Source organism: Rattus norvegicus, chromosome 12 (genome assembly GCF_036323735.1).
Source record: "Rattus norvegicus strain BN/NHsdMcwi chromosome 12, GRCr8, whole genome shotgun sequence".
NCBI classification, from domain to species: domain Eukaryota; kingdom Metazoa; phylum Chordata; class Mammalia; order Rodentia; family Muridae; genus Rattus; species Rattus norvegicus.
This window is the reverse complement of record NC_086030.1, coordinates 2,139,401-2,160,180: the sequence shown is the minus strand read 5'-3', so window position 1 is coordinate 2,160,180 and position 20,780 is coordinate 2,139,401. Positions and strand designations below refer to the sequence as shown.

General features: G+C 38.9%; 1 pseudogene; it reads right to left on the bottom strand.

The window, feature by feature from the left end:
• Window positions 1-525: 525 nt before the first annotated feature.
• On the bottom strand, window positions 526-19,972 carry LOC134481219 (ralA-binding protein 1-like; annotated as a pseudogene).
• Between the last annotated feature and the right edge of the window lie 808 nt (window positions 19,973-20,780).

The window sequence follows — 20,780 nt, the reverse complement described above, 5'->3', positions numbered from 1 at the left end:
TCAAACATTGACAGCCTATTGTGGGTCAGTGGTGGACTAGCCATTTTGAACTGTTATTTGTGAGGGATAATTTTTGGTAAGTATTATTTAAGACATGAATTTTGTAAAACAAACTTTTATCACTGTTACTACTTGTCCCGCTATTACTTTACAATATACAGCCCGAGGTGAATCAGTGGGAATATATGTAACGCCAAACTAAAGCCGATCTGTTATATGATTATTTTACCTTCCAACAGAAGCTGTTCACCTGTGTCTTTGGGATGAATCTTGTGACATTCTAATCTTTATCAGACTTTTACCTGCCAGGCATCTTATCAAGAGATCATGAGTCCATGGTTCCAGGAAACAGAGATCGTACAACAAGCACCCATTCTTCATTCCAATTAATATATCATTCGGTGTCTATCTTATCACTCAGGGACCAGTGTGAATATTCAGATAAAGTGAATTGCTGTTTAGTTTTTTGATTGGGAATGAAAACAATTCCATGTAGGGAGGGCAATATCCAATATCGAACACCAATTCTTTTTTTTTTTTTTTTCTCAAATGGCTGTTGAATTTATTTCCTTAATCAATAATGGTCCTGGCAAAAATTAGTTAACCAACACTGAGACATTTGTAATGAAATTTTAAAAACCCATGATACCTTGATAGAAATTAGTTTACACAAACAAAAAGAATTCTTCGATATTGCCAGCAAATATAGAATGAGTGTCGTACATCTGACAGGTGCAGCAAGGCATTTATACATTTTCATTTGACACCTGACCACGTTTCCAGTCTCCATAACATCTTCTCTCCAGACTTAAAAAAATAGTATGCTGATTTCTATAACAAAGCTTTTTTTATATACAAAAATCAAATAATGGCCAACAAGTCACCACAGTGCAATAGGTAGAGGCTAATGAAAAATCGCACAAAACAGGTGCTGAAATAAATACTAACTAGGCATAGACTGGAGCCCTCCTGTGGGTTTGTTGCTCACTTTAGAGTGTGGGATCTGTCTTCAGAGCCACAGGGGACCTCCCTGGGGGCCACTCATCTGACAGTGAAATCCGGTTGCCCAAGAGTCAGGCCTCCCAGACCGCTGGGAGCAGTTGTCTGGGTTAGAGGCAAACACCAGGTGGGATCAATTACAGTTATTCTTTCCTTCCTTCCGCTCAGTTCTGTCACAGTCCTTAAGCAGCCCCTTGAGATGACATGGACAGGTGAAAGTTGTGCATGAGAGCATCTACATGGCTTATCCTGGCAGAGGTGTGGGTATCCTGGCAGAGGTGTGGGTATCCCAGCCCAAGCTAGCAACTGAAGTCACTGTGGAAGGTGACTTTCCTGGAAGGTCAGTGTGGAAAAGGACTCTGGTGTGAGAAGTGTCCTGTGCAACCTCAGGGTCACCTCTGAGAAGAGGCCCTTGCTGCTCCCTGGCAGTGAGTGGGTGGCCTGCGCGCCCAGGCTGGTGGCAGGCAGCATGATAACCTCTGTCTGCAACCAAACTGGGTCATCCTGACTCACACTGACAGACCCGGAGCTGGAAAAGCAAAGTGGTACACACAGGGCAGGTACAGGGAACCCCAGCGAGAGCCTTTTTGTCCAGTCAGAGAATATGAGGCAGCTCCCCACTGAACAATCTGCACCAAAAGGTGTGGAAGGAACAAGCAAGAGTGGCCAGGGACCCTGCAGGGCTGGTGACACCACGAGCGTCCACAAGGCAGGCGCAGAAATGACCTGGTTTGGTTCCCACCCTTTGATAAGAAAGAGATCATGATTCTACTGTGATTTCAACAACAACAACAACAACAACAACAACAACAACAACAACAAAAGCAAAAAGTTTTTTGGTTTAAAAAGAAGCCACTCAAGGGTGAAAATAGTTATTTTTATAAAAAACAATTAATTTTCAAATAAGCTGACACTATCTGGAAATGCCTGTGTTCCCTGCAAGCCCCCCACCCCCGAGTGTCCACCGCTTACCCTCCCAGGACCTGAGCCTGACACGGAGTCAGACGTGTGCAAGAGTGAGCGTCTCTGAGAGCCTTTACAGAACGCTGCCGGGCAGGACAGGCAGTGGACTCTCGCTTACACTATGATGCACAGGGCCGGGGCAGTTCAGATGTGTCTCCTTCGGGTCTTTGCTAGGCGAGGGTTTCACCTGCTCCTTGGCTGCTATCACCTCAGGGACACCTTCACAGGGCAGTGGGCCTGTGTCCCCTTGCCTCTCGGGCTCCTCCTCCTGGAGCTGTTGCTCAGACTTGGCTCGCTGCATCTGGAGCAACTGGAGCTGCACTCGGAGCTCAACGATGGCCTCGCGTTCTTCACCGACTGCTTGGTTTAAGTGATTGATTGTTCTTTATTTCTAACTCTTCATTCTGCCTCTGTAAGTCTTCCAGAATGATCTGTAGCTCCTCCTCATCCTTGCTTTCGCTCTCGCTGTCAGAAGAGTGCTCCTCTGTCTCGCTGCAGCCATGCTGGTGACTAGATCTCTGCAATCTCAGCTCGGAGGCGGTGGACCTTTTCTTTCTCCGAGGCGATCTGATTACGCAGAAACTGCTCCATGGCCAGGAGCTCCTCCTGCTCAGTCAGGATCTCATTCTCCTGGGCAGGGAGGATATTTATGACCTCATTTTCGTCCATTTCTTCTTTGGCAACATCCTCGTTCGAAAGGCTGGCTATGTCCTGGGAAATCTTGGTCTCACACTCTTGTCTTTCAGCTTCCCTCAGCTTTCTCTTGAGGGCAGTCAGAATTCTCTGTACTTCCCATAATCTTTCTTCTTTAGATAAGTCCTATATCCCGCGCTGCAGATCTCGATGTAAACAGTTCAAAAGGAACTCCTGTCTCTGATCTCTTCCTTGATGCCTGCTTGGGTCTCTGGCAGTGTTGGCATTGTGGCCATGTTGGACCAACGCAGAGGTCTTGTTACTTGTTTCAGGACCACGGTGCCAAACAGCTCTTGCACGTGTGTGAAAAGCACATACAGGACCCGATTGCTGATCTGGACAGTTGGGCTCAGCACTAGAGAGATGTTCTGGATGTTCATCTTGGTTTCTATCTCCTTCGCAATGATGTGGTCCATGTGCACAATGACCCAGGAAAGCAGAAGATGGTTATACTCCGGCAGTTAGGGAACTCCTGCACTTTCTCCGTCTCTGTGATCCTCTGAGAAGCCTCTTCAAATCGGGGCATAAGCTCTCTGGTAAGCAAATTCTCGGGAAGGTCTCGCAAATACTGCTTCAGCAAGCTGGCTACAGTGTTAGGGTCATATTCTTCCAAGTTTGGAGACTCCTCTCGGTCATAGGCTGCTTTCAGCTCATCTACCTTTGATTTGACTCCTGACCCTCGGTAGATGCCTTCACACTTCATGCCGTGCTGCTCCATGTAGTCCACGCACTCTCGGAAGACAGCTGGCAGCCGGATGCCGTCGTACATCATGGTCCTCTCTACTGAGTCAGCCAAGGGAACGCCGAAAATGGGTCTGAGACTTGGGACGTCCGTCTGAGGCACCTCTGACTCCTGAGTTGGCTTTTTCTTTTTCTTCTTCTCCTTCCACTGTTTAACAACATTGGCTTCTGTCAAGTCTTTACATTTTTCTTTATGCTTTTCCTCTTTATGCTTTTCTTCTTTGAACTTTTCTTTGATTTTAAAATCCTTTTCCTTCTTTTTAGTGAAGCTGGGCTTTTTGAACACATGGATTCCCATGGACCTCTTCATCTTGGAAGGACTTTCAGCTTCATCTCCAGAGCTGTCTTCCTAGAAGGCAGCTCAGCATTCAGTCCTTTTCTCCTTTTCCTTAAATTTTCCTTTTTTCTTTCCATGGTCTTTCTCATCATCTGACACGGTATCAGGAGGCTCATGGAGGATGTCATGGGGAGGCGAAGGCTCACCGGTCCAGTACAATCCAGGAAATTTTGAAGGGCTATTCTCCTCGGAGCTGGGAGTCCGGGTCAACCCGCTGCCTTGCTCAGCCCGGCGGTGTTCACTAGGGCTGCTGTTGGGGTGCAGGAAGGACTCGTTCATGCTGAAGCCCTGAGGAGGAAGAGAAGTGGTCTTCTGTTACCTATCCATTCCATCAGTGCCTGCAGCAGAGTGACAATCTGCTCTGCTGAAGCCGCTGCCTCCTGTGCTGTCCCCCTGGCCGGATGCAGGAACCCCATTCCCACCCCGCCCAGCCTTTGCCTGTTTACACCAATTCCTGATCAGTGGTGGACTAGCCATTTTGAGCTGTTATTTCTGAAGGACATTTTTCGGTAAGTGTTACTGAAACATGTGTTTTGTGAAACACACTTTTACCACTATTGTAACTTGTCCCACTATTACTTCACATGGTATGGTCAGAGGTGAAATCAGTAGGAACTTTTGGAACGCCAAACTAAAGTCCATCTGATATATGAGGATGTTAGCTTCCAACAGAAGCTCTTCACCTGTGTCTTTGTGATGAATCTTTGAGGTTGTCAGACTTTTAAATGTTATGCCTCTTATCAAGACGTCCTGTGTCCATAGCTCCAGGAAGCAGACATTGTCATGTAATCTCAAGGACAGAAATGACATATGCATCTCTACAGGGATGTTAATGTTGGTGATGTAAAAACCTTCCTTACCTTTAAGACAGATGCTGTTATAAGCATGTATTCTTCACTCCAGTCAATGTGTTGTTCACTGTCAAGCCTACACCTCAGGGACCAGTGTGATTCTTTAGGTAGAATTTCTAATATGTAATCTGATTCTTGTCCTTTCTCTGCAATTATGGATAACATACCCTGTGTGGGATAAGGATAAGCTTGTATTAATAGAGATCCATATCTGAAGCACAAATATGTCTTTTATTGTGATCCTGAGCAAGGACAGTTTTGGGTGCACAGCAATAACTGAGAGGAATAAAGAAGTCATTGAACTTTTTTCTGTTTTAGCTTCCAAATACATTTTCTTCCCTAATCCATTTTTCCCCAATTTGTAACATCACAGTTTTGTTTGGACTCCTGTTCCCCAAAGCATTTTGGTGAATGGTCCTTTATTACTTTCTGTTTCCTTCTATGAATATCTTTCTCAAGTATGGCATTCTAAGTAAATATTGGGATATTTCCCTTCTAGAGATCAAGTCAGTATTTTACTTCCTGTCTGTCCTGGCCTCTATTATGTATCCTAAGTTTTTTATTTTTATAAATATTATTTCCCTACTTCTAAGACTTTAATTTCATTTTCTCTGACTTCTTTTTTTTTTCTTTTTTCCGGAGCTGGGACCCGAACCCAGGGCCTTGCACTTGCTAGGCAAGTCCTCTACCACTGAGCTAAATCCCCAACCCTTTCTGTGACTTCTTATTTTTAACTATGTCTAAAGATGCAGTCACATTTAAGAACCCAAGTATTTGTCAATTATTCTTCCATAATTTTATTCTGTAAAAATGACTACCATACACAGATTTATTCCATATTTTCTCCATTTTCAATTGATTACATGATTAAAAACGTGGTTACCAGAAAATTCTGCTCTAAAATACCTAAGAAATGGGCAGTAATGCTCATGTGTCTGACAAGATAAATTGGTTCCCACAAAGAATAAATTCCTAGCTCAGCTATAGTGCTAAAATAGAGGTGGACAGTAAATATATATTTCCAAAGAAGTTTAGTAAGTAGTTTAAAATAGATTAAGCCATATTAGGCAGCATTCAAATCTAGTCCACTATAATAAAAGATGTTAGTATATAGCAAAAAAAATAATGTATACATCTAATTCATTGATAAAGTAAAGTAAAAGTCTACAGATATTAATTATAAAAGATTGAGTAATCTCAGAGGCCATGCTATTAAGGGATCGACTCCAGAATATATGGAGTCATAAAGAAGCTGGAAGACTTTACAGTAGGGTTATCAACAGTGTACTTCCCTAGACCCATTTCCTCCAAGAAGCTGGTGGGTTAGGATCTTTGATGCAATCACTGTAAAACGTGGGAATACTATTTCTTTTTATTTTGTATTTTTGATTTCTTTCAATTACATGACTCATACTTCAGTGCAAATTATTCCTATTTTACAAGGATCTTACCTTCATGTATAGGTTATCTAAACATTAATCTGTTTAATTAAACGAAGGTGCTGTAGAAACCCAAAATGATACTCACAAGTTTTGGAGTAGGCAACTTTTTGTCTTCTAAAAGACCCGAAAGAGATTTGCTAAACAAACATTTCTGTTTTGCTTGTGGTGGATTAATAGATGTTACTCTTGGGTTAGTATATACATTGCCTTTGTATTTTTGTGAATCTAAGAAAGAAGGGAAATCATTGCTGTAACTGAACTCATTTAGTCTTCATTTAGCCCTAGCGTACCCTTTTCCTTTTATCACCTGCATGCCTTATGCAATATCACAAACACGCAGAAAATAACTAATTAATATTATAACATTTATAATGAACTTGCTTCATAAGGCACTTGATATATAGTTCTATATGGTCCATTCTTCATGTATAAAGAGTAAGTTATTGTGTTTGCCTTGAAAGCTATGCTTATAGGAATTAGAATCAAACAGTCATATAGTACCAATCTTTTCATCCCCTTGGGTGACTTTCTGACTGCCATGGACAACAGTAAATTACCAGCAGTATCTGTACTTCACAACACAATTTGTCTAACTGCACTTCTGTTATATTCTTTGGCTTTCTCCACTGATCTGTGAGCTCAAATCTGAGATCGTAGTGTCTATGTCAACCATATGGGTTTATTATGCTATATTTTCAGATTTTCATAAGAAACTAGGATGGTGGCACATGCCTTTATTTCTAGATCTCAGAAAGCAGAGCCAAGAGGATCTCTGTAAATTTGAATTCAGTTTGGTTCACTGATCATGACAGCCAGAGCTGTTACATAGAGAAAAATCCAATTTGCTATTGAGTTGCTATTTTCTTATATAAATTTATGAGATTCCACCTCACACTAGTCAGAATGGCTAAGAACAAAAACTATGGTGACAGCAAATGCTGGCGAGGATGTGGAGAAAGAGGAACACTCCTCCATTGTTGGTGGGATTACAGACTGGTACAACCAGTCTGGAAATCAGTCTCGAGGTTCCTCAGAAAATTGGACATTGAACTACCTAAGGACCCAGCTATACATCTCTTAGGCATATATCAAAAAGATGCTCCAACATACAACAAAGACACGTGCTCCACTATGTTCATACCAGCCTTATTTATAGTAGCCAGAAGCTGGAAAAAACCCAGATGCCCTTCAACAGAGGAATGGATCCAGAAAATATGGTGCATCTACACAATGGAATATTACTCAGCTATCAAAAACAATGACTTTATGAAATTCATAGGCAAATGAAGGGAACTGGAAAATATCATCTTGAGTGAGGTAACCCAATCACAGAAAAGCACACATGGTATGAACTCATTGATAAGTGGCTATTAGCCCAAATGCTTGAATTACCCTAGATACACCGCACATGAAACTCAAGACAGATGACCAAAATGCGAATGGTTCACTCCTTTTTTAAAGGGGAACAAGAATACTCTTGGGAAGGAATAGGGAGGCAACGATTAAAACAGAGGCAGAATGAACACCCATTCAGAGACTGCTCCACGGGGCTGGAGAGATGGCTCAGTGGTTAAGAGCACTGACTGCTCTTCCACAGGTCCTGAGTTCAATTCCCAGCATCCACATGGTGGCTCACAACCATCTGTAATGGGATCTAATGCCCACTTCTGGTGCGTCTGAGGACAGCTACAGTGGACTCATATACACAGAGCCGGCCCCACATGTGGCCCATACATATACAGCCACCCAATTAGACAAAATGGATGAAGCAAAGAAGTGCAGGCCAACAGGAACCAGATGTAGATCTCTCCTGAGAGACACAGCCAGAATACAGCAAATACAGAGGCGAATGCCAGCAGCAAACCACTGAACTGAGAACGGGACCCCCGTTGAAGGAATCAGAGAAAGGACTGGAAGAGCTTGAAGGGGCTCGAGACCCCATATGAACAACAATGCTAACCAACCAGAGCTTCCAGGGACTAAGCCACTTCCCAAAGACTATACATGGACTGACCCTGGACTCTGACCTCATAGGTAGCAATGAATAGCCTAGTAAGAGCACCAGTGGAAGGGGAAGCCCTGGGTCCTGCCAAGACTGAACCCCCAGTGAACGTGATTGTTGGGGGGAGCGCGGTAATGTGGGGGAGTATGTGGAGGGGAACACCCATATAGAAGGGGAGTGGGAGGGGTTGGGAGATGTTGGTCTGGAAACTGGGAAAGGGAATAACTTCTGAAATGTAAATAAGAAACACTCAAGTTAATAAATTAAAAAAGAAATGTAAATAAGAAATATTCAAGTTAATAAGGATGGAAAAATGTTAAAAATCTATATATCACTGTAAGTATCATTTCTTTACATATTCTTAATTTCTTAACCTCATTTCTGTGTTTAACCTCTAGCATAAACTCAGGACCAGTGGAAAGAGGTACTAAAATTTGGATGCAAATTCTAACAATAGGATAATATCTATAATGCACAGGTGAAATTTTCCCTCACATGGTAAATCCTTCATGGCTGTTTGTTATAAATCATATTTTCAGTGCTCAATGATTTAACTTAAGTTCTGGGAGTAGAACATCCTATAAGGCCCTCATAGGAAAGAGGAGCAGCTGGACTTTTCGGCAGTGTATTATAGCCAGGAGTGCATGTCCTCCCAATGGGGCAGCTGCTGAGTCCATGTTCAGTTTCCTTAATGTTTCCAATATTTGTTGCATTATTCTGGGAACATGAGGACTTTCCTCCAGGAGGATGACATAGTGATGTTCCATGTCACACTGCAGCCAAGTTTTCTCCAAAAACTTTTGGAGAATTTTCGATCATAAATTATACTAGAGAAATCTATGAAAAAACAGGGCAAACACAGAGGGTCTCTGTCATTTTGCATGGTTGCAAAATCACATTTTACTTCTTAGTCTTGGACGCTAAAAATATGCCGTCCAAAATTCTGAGAAAAATTTAGCTGTTAGAAATAGGGGCAGGCTTTTGTCAGAAATTTAAAAGATTGTGAGATCAGATGTTCAAGTGTGATCATCACAGTGCAATGTTACATAAGAGAATGATTTCCAGTTTTTACATTGTGATGGCCAGTATGTGATACATACTGTACACTGAAATAGCTTTGGTTACATTTTACACATATATGTGTGAGCATGATTATAAGGCTGCTTATAGAAAGGCAGAGCTAAGGAGGGAAGATGGCCTCTGAATGTGGGTACCATCCCATTGAAAGTTCCCATGGGCTGTCTAAAAAGTAAGAGACAGGCAAACCCATCTGAGAAGTGAAATTCATGTGTCTCAGTGCAGTGCAATGGTAACAGCTGCATCAATATATCACTGTAGGTACCATTTCTTCACATATCTTTAGTTAATTATTTAATCTTAATACAGTGATGACTCAGTGCAGACGCAATGGTAACATCTTGATTTTATGATTCATTATATTGGGAGGTCTTTGAAATAAGATCTACTGGGAGGAAATGGGATAATTATGTATCTTCAATGGCAGGTAATTTGGAACCCTGTCTTCTCCTGATCTTTGATTCTTCTACACAATATGAGGAATATTATTGTTTCTCAGTTGAGTTGTTTTACAGTATGTTCCCTACAGGTCCAAGGACAGTTGGTCAATTAATAATGGATCAGAAACTCAAATACTTAGAGTCAAAATAACCATTTGATCACTATACTGCATAAAGTTAGGTAGCTTATTATAGTACTTGAAAGATGGCTAACATAGAAAATTATACACAATAATTTCTCTAAACCAATCAAAACCAGCATCCTGAGGCCAATGGTAATTTACTCACATTAATCAGGAATTCTTAAGGATCATATCTGATATAAAAAAATCCAAATTGTATTGCCTTTTTTGGTTGGGGAAACCACCTTGAAAACAAGTAGAATTTCACACATTCTACACGGAATATGTCAGAATTAAGTCTTGACTGCTGAATCCAGTACCTAGGATTTTGTATCATTTCACAGCATTTGTTCTCACTGGGTTAGTGTTAGGATATTCTCAATGACAAAGACAAAAGACTGAGTCTCTGAGCTCAAATACCCATTTATATTTTACTTAAAATTCACCAATGATTCCTTCCCTCCAGAAGAACACCTTTCAAAGCTGTACTTACTTTACAAAATGAAACAAAACAAAAACCAAAACAATCAACAACAACAATAACAACAACAACAAAATAACCAAGATTCTCAGGGTAATCCTGTTTTCCTGTCTCATTGAAAAGGCTTATCAATGCTAGGCATAAAGTTCTTACCTAATTATCCTTTTGCCAATATCATTTGTCACTCCATTATTGCAGGAGCTGGGCACAAATAAGAGACATGGGGATAACCCAAAAGATAGGTGGTAAGAAGACATTTCATTAACAGAACAGTTACTTTTAATTTCATATAATATACAAAAAAGTTGCCTCAGAAGAGCCGCATTTTCAGGTGGCATTTTATCTAAAAGACTGAACACAGAGACAGTTATTTTAAAACAAGTATACTCAATTTGTAAATATGAAGGAAGGGAACAGAGTAATCATATCGTATGCAGGATGCACTGTAAATAAAATGAAAGAGTTTGTACTCAAATTATTGCTTGAAATATTTACCCAATTCAGAAAAGAGACAAATCTAATTGGAATATGAAAGTAAGATTATAAGCCTGGGCTACTGTGATTCCCACTGTAACTCACACTCTTTTGAAACTGTCTTCCATGTCTGTGAACAATTGAAAGCTTTTGCTGTCTGTCAGTGTTCTTGGTAAATGTTTCTGTGATATATAATCTCTAATGTGTGTAAGCAAATGTTACTTCTATTTTGTTGAGGTTGTTCACAGTTTCCAACAATTACCTCTGCACTGCAGCTAATTTCTCTTCATCATTGACCTTTTCGGGTACAGCAATCCACTCATCATACAGTTTTGAAGCCATTAGACTTCCCTTGAGGTTTTGGAGGAAGTCCTTATGAAGAGAGGAAAAATATTTTTGTGGAAAAAATTAAACATGGAAATTATTCAAAGTACATTCGCCTGTAAATTTCAGTTTAGTTCGAACTTTCTTCACAGTTCCCCAAATTTCCCCTAGTTAGAACGTTCCATGATATGTGGGCCCAGTAAGTTTCATCTATTTAAGCTAGAGACCAAAGAGTACATTTTCAGATTTACTTGGACTATAGAAAAATCTTTCCTTAGCTCAGCATGCCTCTAGTGGACAGCTGAGCAAACTAGCACATATAAGCGATTAATACTCCAGTTCAAATACTTTTTTTAAATGATAGAAACATACAATTATGATACCCACAATAAAGACAACCATAGGAAGTTATTATCGGATTTCTCAGGAGCAGAAAGCCATGTCTGGTACTGGAAGCGTAGAGGCACACGTGGTCATGGTTCTTAGATAATGCCCTGCCCCTATTTCACTAAACAAGTGTAACTCCTAACTCTATTATAAATATTTAACTTAATGTTCACAGATAATATACCCTTACCCATCAAAAAAGGTTCTCTTTGAAATGGATGGAGACTATTACTGAAAACCACAGCTAGTCAAGGTACAAAGACTCTGAGCCCCAGTTTATATATATATACATAATAACTCCTGAACTGTTCGCTCTGAGCATAGGTTGAGACGGTCAGAAAAATTGTAAACCAGAGGATAGGGACATTTGCTTTGAGATTTGGTCTCCTAGAAATGAGGAGAGGTTTCACTTTTGATAGTTCAACAATCACATTGCTTAAACAACTTCTGAACATCATCCATGTTATTAACACTAACAGAGGAGACTTTGAGCATATACGATTTCTCTCATACATATCTACTGTCACTCAAGGGAATGCAAAATGAAGACAACTACTCCCATAGACTGAGAGGAATCCTGAGGTGGATGATGGAAGGACATTCCCTTCCTTAAAGATCCACGCCACTACATTAACTGATTGCTTGTTCATATCCACCTCCTCTTCCGAATCCAATTTGTCCTTTACTGTTTGGCACAAAGTTATACTCGGAGGTTCTAAAAAGACACCCGTGGTTGTGGGCCCTTTCTTTTTTAGTAGGTACAGCATGTCATGAGAAGAAGATAGAGAAATATCTGTCATGCTTCACACACCACAGACTACTATTTGCTCCTTGAGAACCAGACCAATGGTGTGCACGGGTGCAGTGCACGTGCTGGCATGGACACTGAGGACTTCAAGCTGGTTTTGTGCCTCAATCTTTTGTTGTACACATCCCACCCTAATATTATCCCTTAAAGATCAGGCAACATTTCTTCATATTAGATTTTCCAAAATAGTTAAGGGATTAAATCCAACTTTTCCAATAGATGGTTTCTGAATAGCCCTCTCTCATTTTCCTACTGGAAAGCCAATGATTTGAGACACAATTTTTACTCCACATGGTGATAGAAGTGAAGGGGTCAGGTATTTAAGAAGCAGGATTTTGTCTTAGGATAGCCAGAGAAACACCATTTGAGACATACCAGAATTGGAGCGGGCAGGATGCCATCCTGACAAATGGAACTGAGTTCTCTTCCAAACAGTTTTCTTCCCTTTTTAACTGGTGGGGTGGTGCATACTTGGTCATGGTGGGGCACAGAGCCACTGTCCAACTGCTATGTTATAGAAGTTCTTTGTTTCTTAAAAGTTTTTTCCTTCATATCTGAGCAGGAGTTGAGATCATTACACGGGATAGTGTAATTTATAAAGATCTTTTACAAAACCAAATTTCAATTGCAAAATGTCCCTATTATAATGGGTTAATCATCCTGCTGTGCTTATGTAACCTTATTCTCATATGCCCTACAATGTTATTAATCTTAGTGATGTCTCTAAGACATGGTCTTGTGTTCTGTAGTGGGAATTCTCACAAGATGATGCTGTCTAACTCAATACTGTATCATGAAATACTAGATACATTGATTTGAACAAGCTCCCTGAACTATGTATAGGCTGTTGCTTCAATAATTATATCCATTTTCATAGCCACCCTTAATTTTATTCTCATTTAAAAAAATTTCTATTTTTTCAAATGTCATAGTGAAGCTCTTTTCATCCTTACTTTTCTTATTCAGCATTTTGAAGAACCATTGTTAAGTGTATTTCAGCAGCAGCATGTCCCCCTCATGAGAAAATATACATGACTATACACTATAGTGTTAGTTCAGAGCTGAAATAAAGTTTTTGCTTCTGAGTTTTCTTTTAGAATATTGGACTATAATACAATTTTAAATATGTTACTTAAACAAATAAATTAAAAGTAAACAAATGAGTCATATAACACAATATAAAATAGTCTTCTTCACTGAAAAACATAGTGTCTGCCTGGCTGTCTAATGCAAAATTATGAGGGCTGAAATCACAAGTAATATTAGATAGATGGACAAAGATGTCTGAGTGTGTGTGTGTGTGTGTGTGTGTTTATATATATGTATACCAAAACACATATCAAAATTTTTGACTCCGAATTGTTTCTGTCTAAGGAAAATGCATGGACAAAAACTGGAGCAGAGACTGAAGGAGAGACCATCCAGAGATTGCCTCAATATCTGATCTATCCCATCCATAGACACCAAACCATGACAGTGTTGATGATGAAATGATATGCTTGCAGACAGGAACCTGACAGGGTTGTCCTCTGAGAGGGTCTACCAGCTTCTGACAGAGAAAGATGCAGATACTCTCTGCCAACCACGTGACTGAGTCCTGGGACCCCAATGAAAAAGTTAGGGGAAGAAATGAAGGAGGAGAGAGGGATAGCAACCCCATAGGAAGAACAAAAATATTAATTAACTTGACCCCTCAGAGCTCCCAGGGTCTTAGCCAACAACCCAAGAGCATACATTGCCAGTCTGCAGTCCCTGCTACATATGTAAGAGATGGCTGTCTTGTCTAGCCTCAGTGGGAAGGGATGTTCTTGTTCCTGTGGAGGCTTGATGCCCCAAAGAAGCGGGATGCTAGAGGGGTAAGGTAGGAGTACGTAGGTTGGTGGGGGTGCACCCTCTTAGAGGCAAAGGGGAAGAGGGATGTGGTGGGGTATTCTTGGTAGGGGGACCAGGAATGGGACAACATTTCAAATGTAAATAAAATTAATAAAAATAAAAAAGCAAAGTTTAAAAGAAATCAGGGGTATAAGTGGGAGGTTTTCAAGAAAGGAGAATAAGGAGAAATAATTATAGTATTCCATCATTTGAAAAAATATTTAAAAAGCCCCAGTCTATCAATGTTAGGGCCATTTTGAATCTAGATATAGGTCTAAAAGTTATTAGTTATATGATTTGAAATGAGATTAGAGACTGGGCTACAAGCCTAAGGTGATTTCTAGTCAAGCCTGCAACAGATTATCATCAATACCATACATCTTGTTTTTCTATGTAGATTACATTGCAATAGATTGTCAAAATATAGTTCATGAGTAATTTTGTGCTCTAATCACGAAACCACTTAATGGGAACATATCACGATCCATGTCTTAGACCTGCTTATTCTTATGGGACAAAAATGTGTGTACACAGTGTTTTGACATACCAGTTTATGGCAAATATCTGCCTGGGAAAAATGAAATGTTCTCCCTATAACCAAGATTAGTCTTTACATCGGAATTTAGAGTTCTCTTAATATGGACCTGAAACATACTGCTTTAGTGTGTTTTTTATTACAGTGTCCCTTTCCTAAGCAAGAAAATGATAGTATGCTGCGATATTTTATGACAAATTAAAATGGGAACTAAGACAAGCTACCTGAAGGAAGATGACAGACTCACTTTTTTGCTGCTGGCTTCTTGCTGAGTTTCTGGGCTTCAAGATGAATTTCCCATGTACATGAGCGTTTAGATATTTCATGATTACCCCAGGTAGGGAAGGAAAGCTGTAAAATTTCTTAAGTCCCGTAAACTGAAGTTCTTTTGAATATTTATCATTCTAATGTCATGCGGAGAGAAAAAAAACATGAATTGTAAATACTGTAACTGAGTATAGGCAACCCTTCTGATACAATTTAGAATGTTTTGCTGTATTTCTTCTCCTTGTCCTCCCCCTCCCCCTCCTTCTCCTCCCCCTTCTCCTTCTTCAGGATAATATAGACTGTACATACTAGAACATTAGAACCTTTACAGGAATACTATAATAAATTAAGCTGAGAACTCTAAAAATAATGAGGAGAAAATTTTCAGTGTACCACTTTGTTTAGAGAATATGGACCTAAGAATGCACTGTGTAGGGGGACTTTTGCTGTATTCTTCTCTAACCCTTTTAAGACAGGCCTGTTGGAGAATTAATACCAATAATATTTTTACATCATAAGAATCCTACTTCACCGGGGTTGGGGATTTAGCTCGGTGTTAGAGTGCTTGCCTAGCAAGTAGAAGGCCCTGGGTTCAGTCCCCAGCTCCAAAAAAAAAAAAAAAAAAAAAAAAAAGAAAAGAAAAGAAAAGAAAAGAAAAAAAAAGAATCCTACTTCACTCCTCTAGCTTCATATTAAGAAATTTAAATATTTCACACTGCATACATAAAATAAAATATGAGCACTAATTGTCTTCACAAAGATAATTGTCATATCCTATACTAGCAACTTAAAAGCACAATGAAAATCTAGATCAAAAATTAGAACACACACTAAAGAGAAGCAGACAACAGGAAATAATATTAAGTCTGAAATCAATTAGAAACAGAATCCATAAAACCAAGATCCTGTTCTTTGAGAAAATCAACAAGATGCATAAACCTAAACTAACTAAAAGTCTCAGAAATAGTATGCAAATTAACAAAATCAGAAATGAAAAGGGAGACATAATGGAAATTGAAGAAATTAAAAAAAATCATCAGGTTTTACTACAAAAGACTATGCTTGACAAAGCTTGAAAATCTATATGAAATGGATGATTTTCTACACAGATACCACATACCAAAGTTAAATCAAGATCAGATAAACTAAACAGTCCCATAACCCCTAAGGAAGTAGAAGAATTCATTAAAAACAACCAACAACAATAACAGTAACAAAAAGACTAGGGCACGATGCATAATTCAGTCCATATTTCTACCAGACTTTCAAATAAGAGCTAATACCAAAACTCCTTAAACTATTCTCAAAATAGAAACAGAACTACAGAATTTGCTGGTGAGATTGTAGAGAAACGAGAATGCTCCTCCATTGCTGGTGGGGTGGCAAACTACCACCACTCTGGAAACCACTCTGGCTGTTCCTCAGCAAACAGGAAATAGTTGTACCTGAAGATGCTGATATACAGGTCCTCAGCATATAGCCAAAAGATGCTCTACAGTACCACAAAGATGCAAGCTCCACTATGTTAATAGCCTTATTTGTAATAAGCAACCCTGATGTTCTTCAACCAAAGAATGGATTCAGAAAATATGGTTTATTTATACAATGGAATACTATTCAGCTACTAAAAATAAAGGACATCGTTAAATTTGCAGGCAATTGCATGGATCTAGAAAATATTCTGAGTGAGCTAACCCAGACTCCAAAGGACATGAATGGTATATATTCATTAATCAGTGACACTACACAAAATATATAGAATATCCATGACACTAAAATTTAAACCATAAGGAAAGCCTAAGTAAGGATGCTTCAATCCCACTTAGCAAAGGGAAATAAATAACTATGGGAGGCAGAGGGAAGGAGAGATATGTGTGAGAGTGGAATGAGAAGAGAACAGGTCAGGATCCGGTATGGGAGAGACATGAGAGAGGACAAGGGACCCAAGAGAACAAATGGAAATATACAGCACTCGGGGTTGGTGGGAACCTCTAGAATATCCCAGAGACATTGGATAGGGGTGCTCCCAAGAGTCAAGGTAGGAAATTTTCCCCAAACGCAAAATCACACAGATGTAAAATTTGAAGAGACCACCTTTTTAAATCAGACAGGACACCTGTGGATGGATAGGGACACTAACACACCTACAAAACTTTCAACCTCAAATTGCTCCTGTCTAAAAGAAATGCAGGACAAAAATGGAATTAGAGTCTGAACCAGTGACCAGTCAGTGACAGGCTCAACTTGGGATCCTTCCCATTATTAGGTACCAATCCCAACTATTATTACTGATGCAATGTTGTGCTTGCAGCCAGTAGCCTAGCATGGCTGTCCTCTGAGAGGTCCTGCAAGCAGCTGACTAAAACAGATATACATATTACATCTAACCATTAGACTGAGGTCAACAAGCCCTGTGGAAAAGTTGGGAGAATTGAAAGAACTGGAAGGATTGGAAACATCATAGAAAAAACCAGCAATATCAACCTGGACCCCTTGGAGCTATCAGAGACTGAGCCACCAACTAAAGAGCATACATGGGCTGTTCAGAGGCCACAGGCACATATGTATGAGAATGTTTTCTTATCTGGCATTAGTGGGAGAGTGTGCCCTTAAATCTGCAGAGAGTTATGTCACTGGTATGAAGGTCAACTTTATGGGTTAGAGCTTCAAATTTTCAGTAGCTTTTAAAAGATCAGCTTTGCCAGATACTTTGTGATCTCAAATTTTTAGTTCTTATTCAAACTTTTCTGTTAATTTTATTAGTATTATTTATTTGGTAATAATCCGGTGAGAAATAAAAGAAGGCAACAACAGAATAGCTGTAATTAAGTCAGGTTGTCTCCAGAAATCAGAATATGATTTCATATTCAGTTGCAAAATTATTGGTCATAGGAGATGTGAACTGAATATTTTACATGGATTTGGAGAAAGGGCTATATTTCTACTATTCATTACAAAACAATCTACATAATTTGGAATAAATAAAAAGTGAAGATTTTACATTTTAGATTTAAACTTGTTTCTCTGTGTAAGTCTTTCGCTCATATATATACCTGATCACCATGTTAAACTTGGTGTCTGTGCAGGTCAGATGTGGGAATTAGATCCCCTGAAACCGGAGTTATAGACGGTTGTGAGCTACTATGTGAGTGATGGAAACCCTTGAGATAGATAGCTAGGAAGAGTTTCTGTAATGATCACCAAATGACTTTCTTAAGTTGTTTTCTCCAAAAACAATATGTCTAGAGTTTTGTTTTGTTTGCCTTATCAGGAAAATTCTGTTTCTGAAACAGAAAGCACAGAAAAATTCCTATCATTCTAAGGCTGTTGCTTATGAGGTATTAAATTGTTTCTGAATGTTATATTAGTAATTAATTATGATTTAAATGAATGAAATTATACTTAAGTCATTTTGCTTTAGTGTTTATTCAAGTTTAATACTAAATAATGAAAATAGTGAGGATTCACCAAACTCAGCTATTCCCTCCTTAGATTTTCCTGTTATTACCTTGGAGTACTCTTGGAGCTTTCCCAGGGCCAGGACAGAACCACAGTTGGTAATCTTCAATGTTCTGGGAGGCAAAAAGAACCAACCACCACAAATAAACTGACATCAGAGTCTTGAAGAGTCTAGCAATTTCCTTTACTTACAATTTCTAGCTCTTTAGCAGGGAAATTATTTAAACCAGTACTAATGATACTTCTTCTGACCACAGATTTGAGAAAACAGGACTGATTTCAGGAGAAAATCTTTGGGTACTTGCCTTTCCTCTTGGAGGGAACCTTGATCTACTGATGCACAATAAAATAAGAAGTTGCATTCAGCCATTACCACTAACCGAGACAAATAGTATTATGAAATTTCTTACATCTGTGCAGACTGTGTGTGGTATTTTGAATTTCGACTTAACATGAGCACAGAACCTAGTGTCCACAGAGGCATATACTCATGGTGGCTATGATGAGTTTAGCAAAGTTAACATTCAAAAGATATGATAACTTTGACAACAGTGAACACAAGATTCAAAAACAGAGACTCTTTGAGGGTACCTAGAAGTGAAAACAGCCTTTGGCTTTCATTGAGAGATGTCCAGTCTGTGGAGATAAAGGACATGTGTCTATCCGGGAAAATAGGCCTCATGCAAAAAAGAAGTTCTAGAACATAATTACTGCACACAGTGTTTTGGATCCATTTGAAATAATCATCTAAATAGAACATTCTGTTGAAATATTGAGCACCCTCCAGGAATGGCTCTAACTGGAATTATTATTGATTTTATTTTCTTGTAGACTCCTATTTAAAACCAATGATATTGTCCCATAGAGTTTTTAAGTGTTAAACTAGCAGACAAGAAGCACTCAAGCAGACACACCACCAAATACCCATTTACACCCCAACATACATGGAGAGGGTGATAATGAAACAGAAAGAGAGTGAGAGAGAGAGGCAGACAGAGGTAGAGGGGCATAAAGTCAGAGAGACAGACTGACATGTGGATTATCATTGTACAAACTCACAGAAAGCAATAGACAGGGATGCATAAACATAGAGAAACACACACACAGTTACAAAGACATACACATGCATATTTAAAAATAGAAAGACAATATATACACAGATATGTATGCAGAAAAGACATAGAAATGTAGACTCATTTATTAAAGATTTATTAAAAGTTAAAAATAAATACACTGGAACATGTACACTTACACATTCACACAAGAGAAATAAATACAAGAAGAAATGGGGAAGACTACAGAATTACATACCAAATAGGCAGTATAGTCTAATTAAAAAAAGAAAGAAAGAAAGAAAATATTCCCTCTAACATTGGCACCCTTTAAATTAGGTGTGAGCATATGACAAATTAATCACAATTTATTACAGTGGATATGTATTATATAGTGAAACTACACATACAGCTCAAACCATTGGGCTCTGACTTTCATTTCATATAAAACTAGACATGAATTCAAGAAAAAATGTCACTCAAAGGACTATTACTATGTCTTCAATAACTTCTGATTAAAAAGGAGGCATTTGTAAAATATGATTTGTAAATGTATCATGATCAAATTTCATCTGTATTTACACATTTCCACATATGTGAATCTCAAAAGCAAAATTTAATTTTAACTCAAAATAGATTGAAAGTAACTTACATGCTTTCTTATCATTGGTAGTAACTTGCTGATTATGTCATTCACCACATCAAAGTTTTTTGCTGTTACATACAGAGGCTATAGAATGCACAGAGAGAAAAATGCTATAAAATAACCTGAAAGCTGATGAATACAAAATTAATATGATCTACTCATTATTTACAATTTATAATCTATAACAACTCCTCTAATGTATAACTCATTTTCTTCCCATAGGCTAAGTCTGGAAGTCACTAAGTCTAACATATTTATCTTAGAATTTAGTTCTTGGGTACTGAAAAATCAAACATAACTGTAACAGGTTGTGTATGATAAAGGGTGACTGAGAAGCCATGGGTGCTAGAGCTCAGCATCCTGATTTCTCTTTCATTATGGCAGAACGTAGTCAGGGAGGACACTTAAAAAGAGAGCAGAGACGTTTGCTTCCTCTCCAACTGGACTTCCATCATTACAGCCTTACTCCCATGTGCTTCATATGCACAGTTCTAGGAAAATGAGGTTGGGAAGCAGCACAATTATTTTTATAAAAATTAAAATTAGTGAGCACTCTTATCATATCAGGGTTTGTAAATACTTAGATGGCATACAGATCTAGAGTGTTGAATTCTTTTATGGTGATAGATCTAGGGATCCAAAATGAATATTTTAGAAACAAGACGCCATTTCTTAACACTCCCAGGAAAAAACAAGGTACTTGTAGTATTAGCTCTCTACTGCCTCTCACATTTAGAATCTGCTCCAGAGACCTAGGAAGACAGCAGCAAGAATATAGCATGAAATCAAAGCATAGTAATCGGACAAG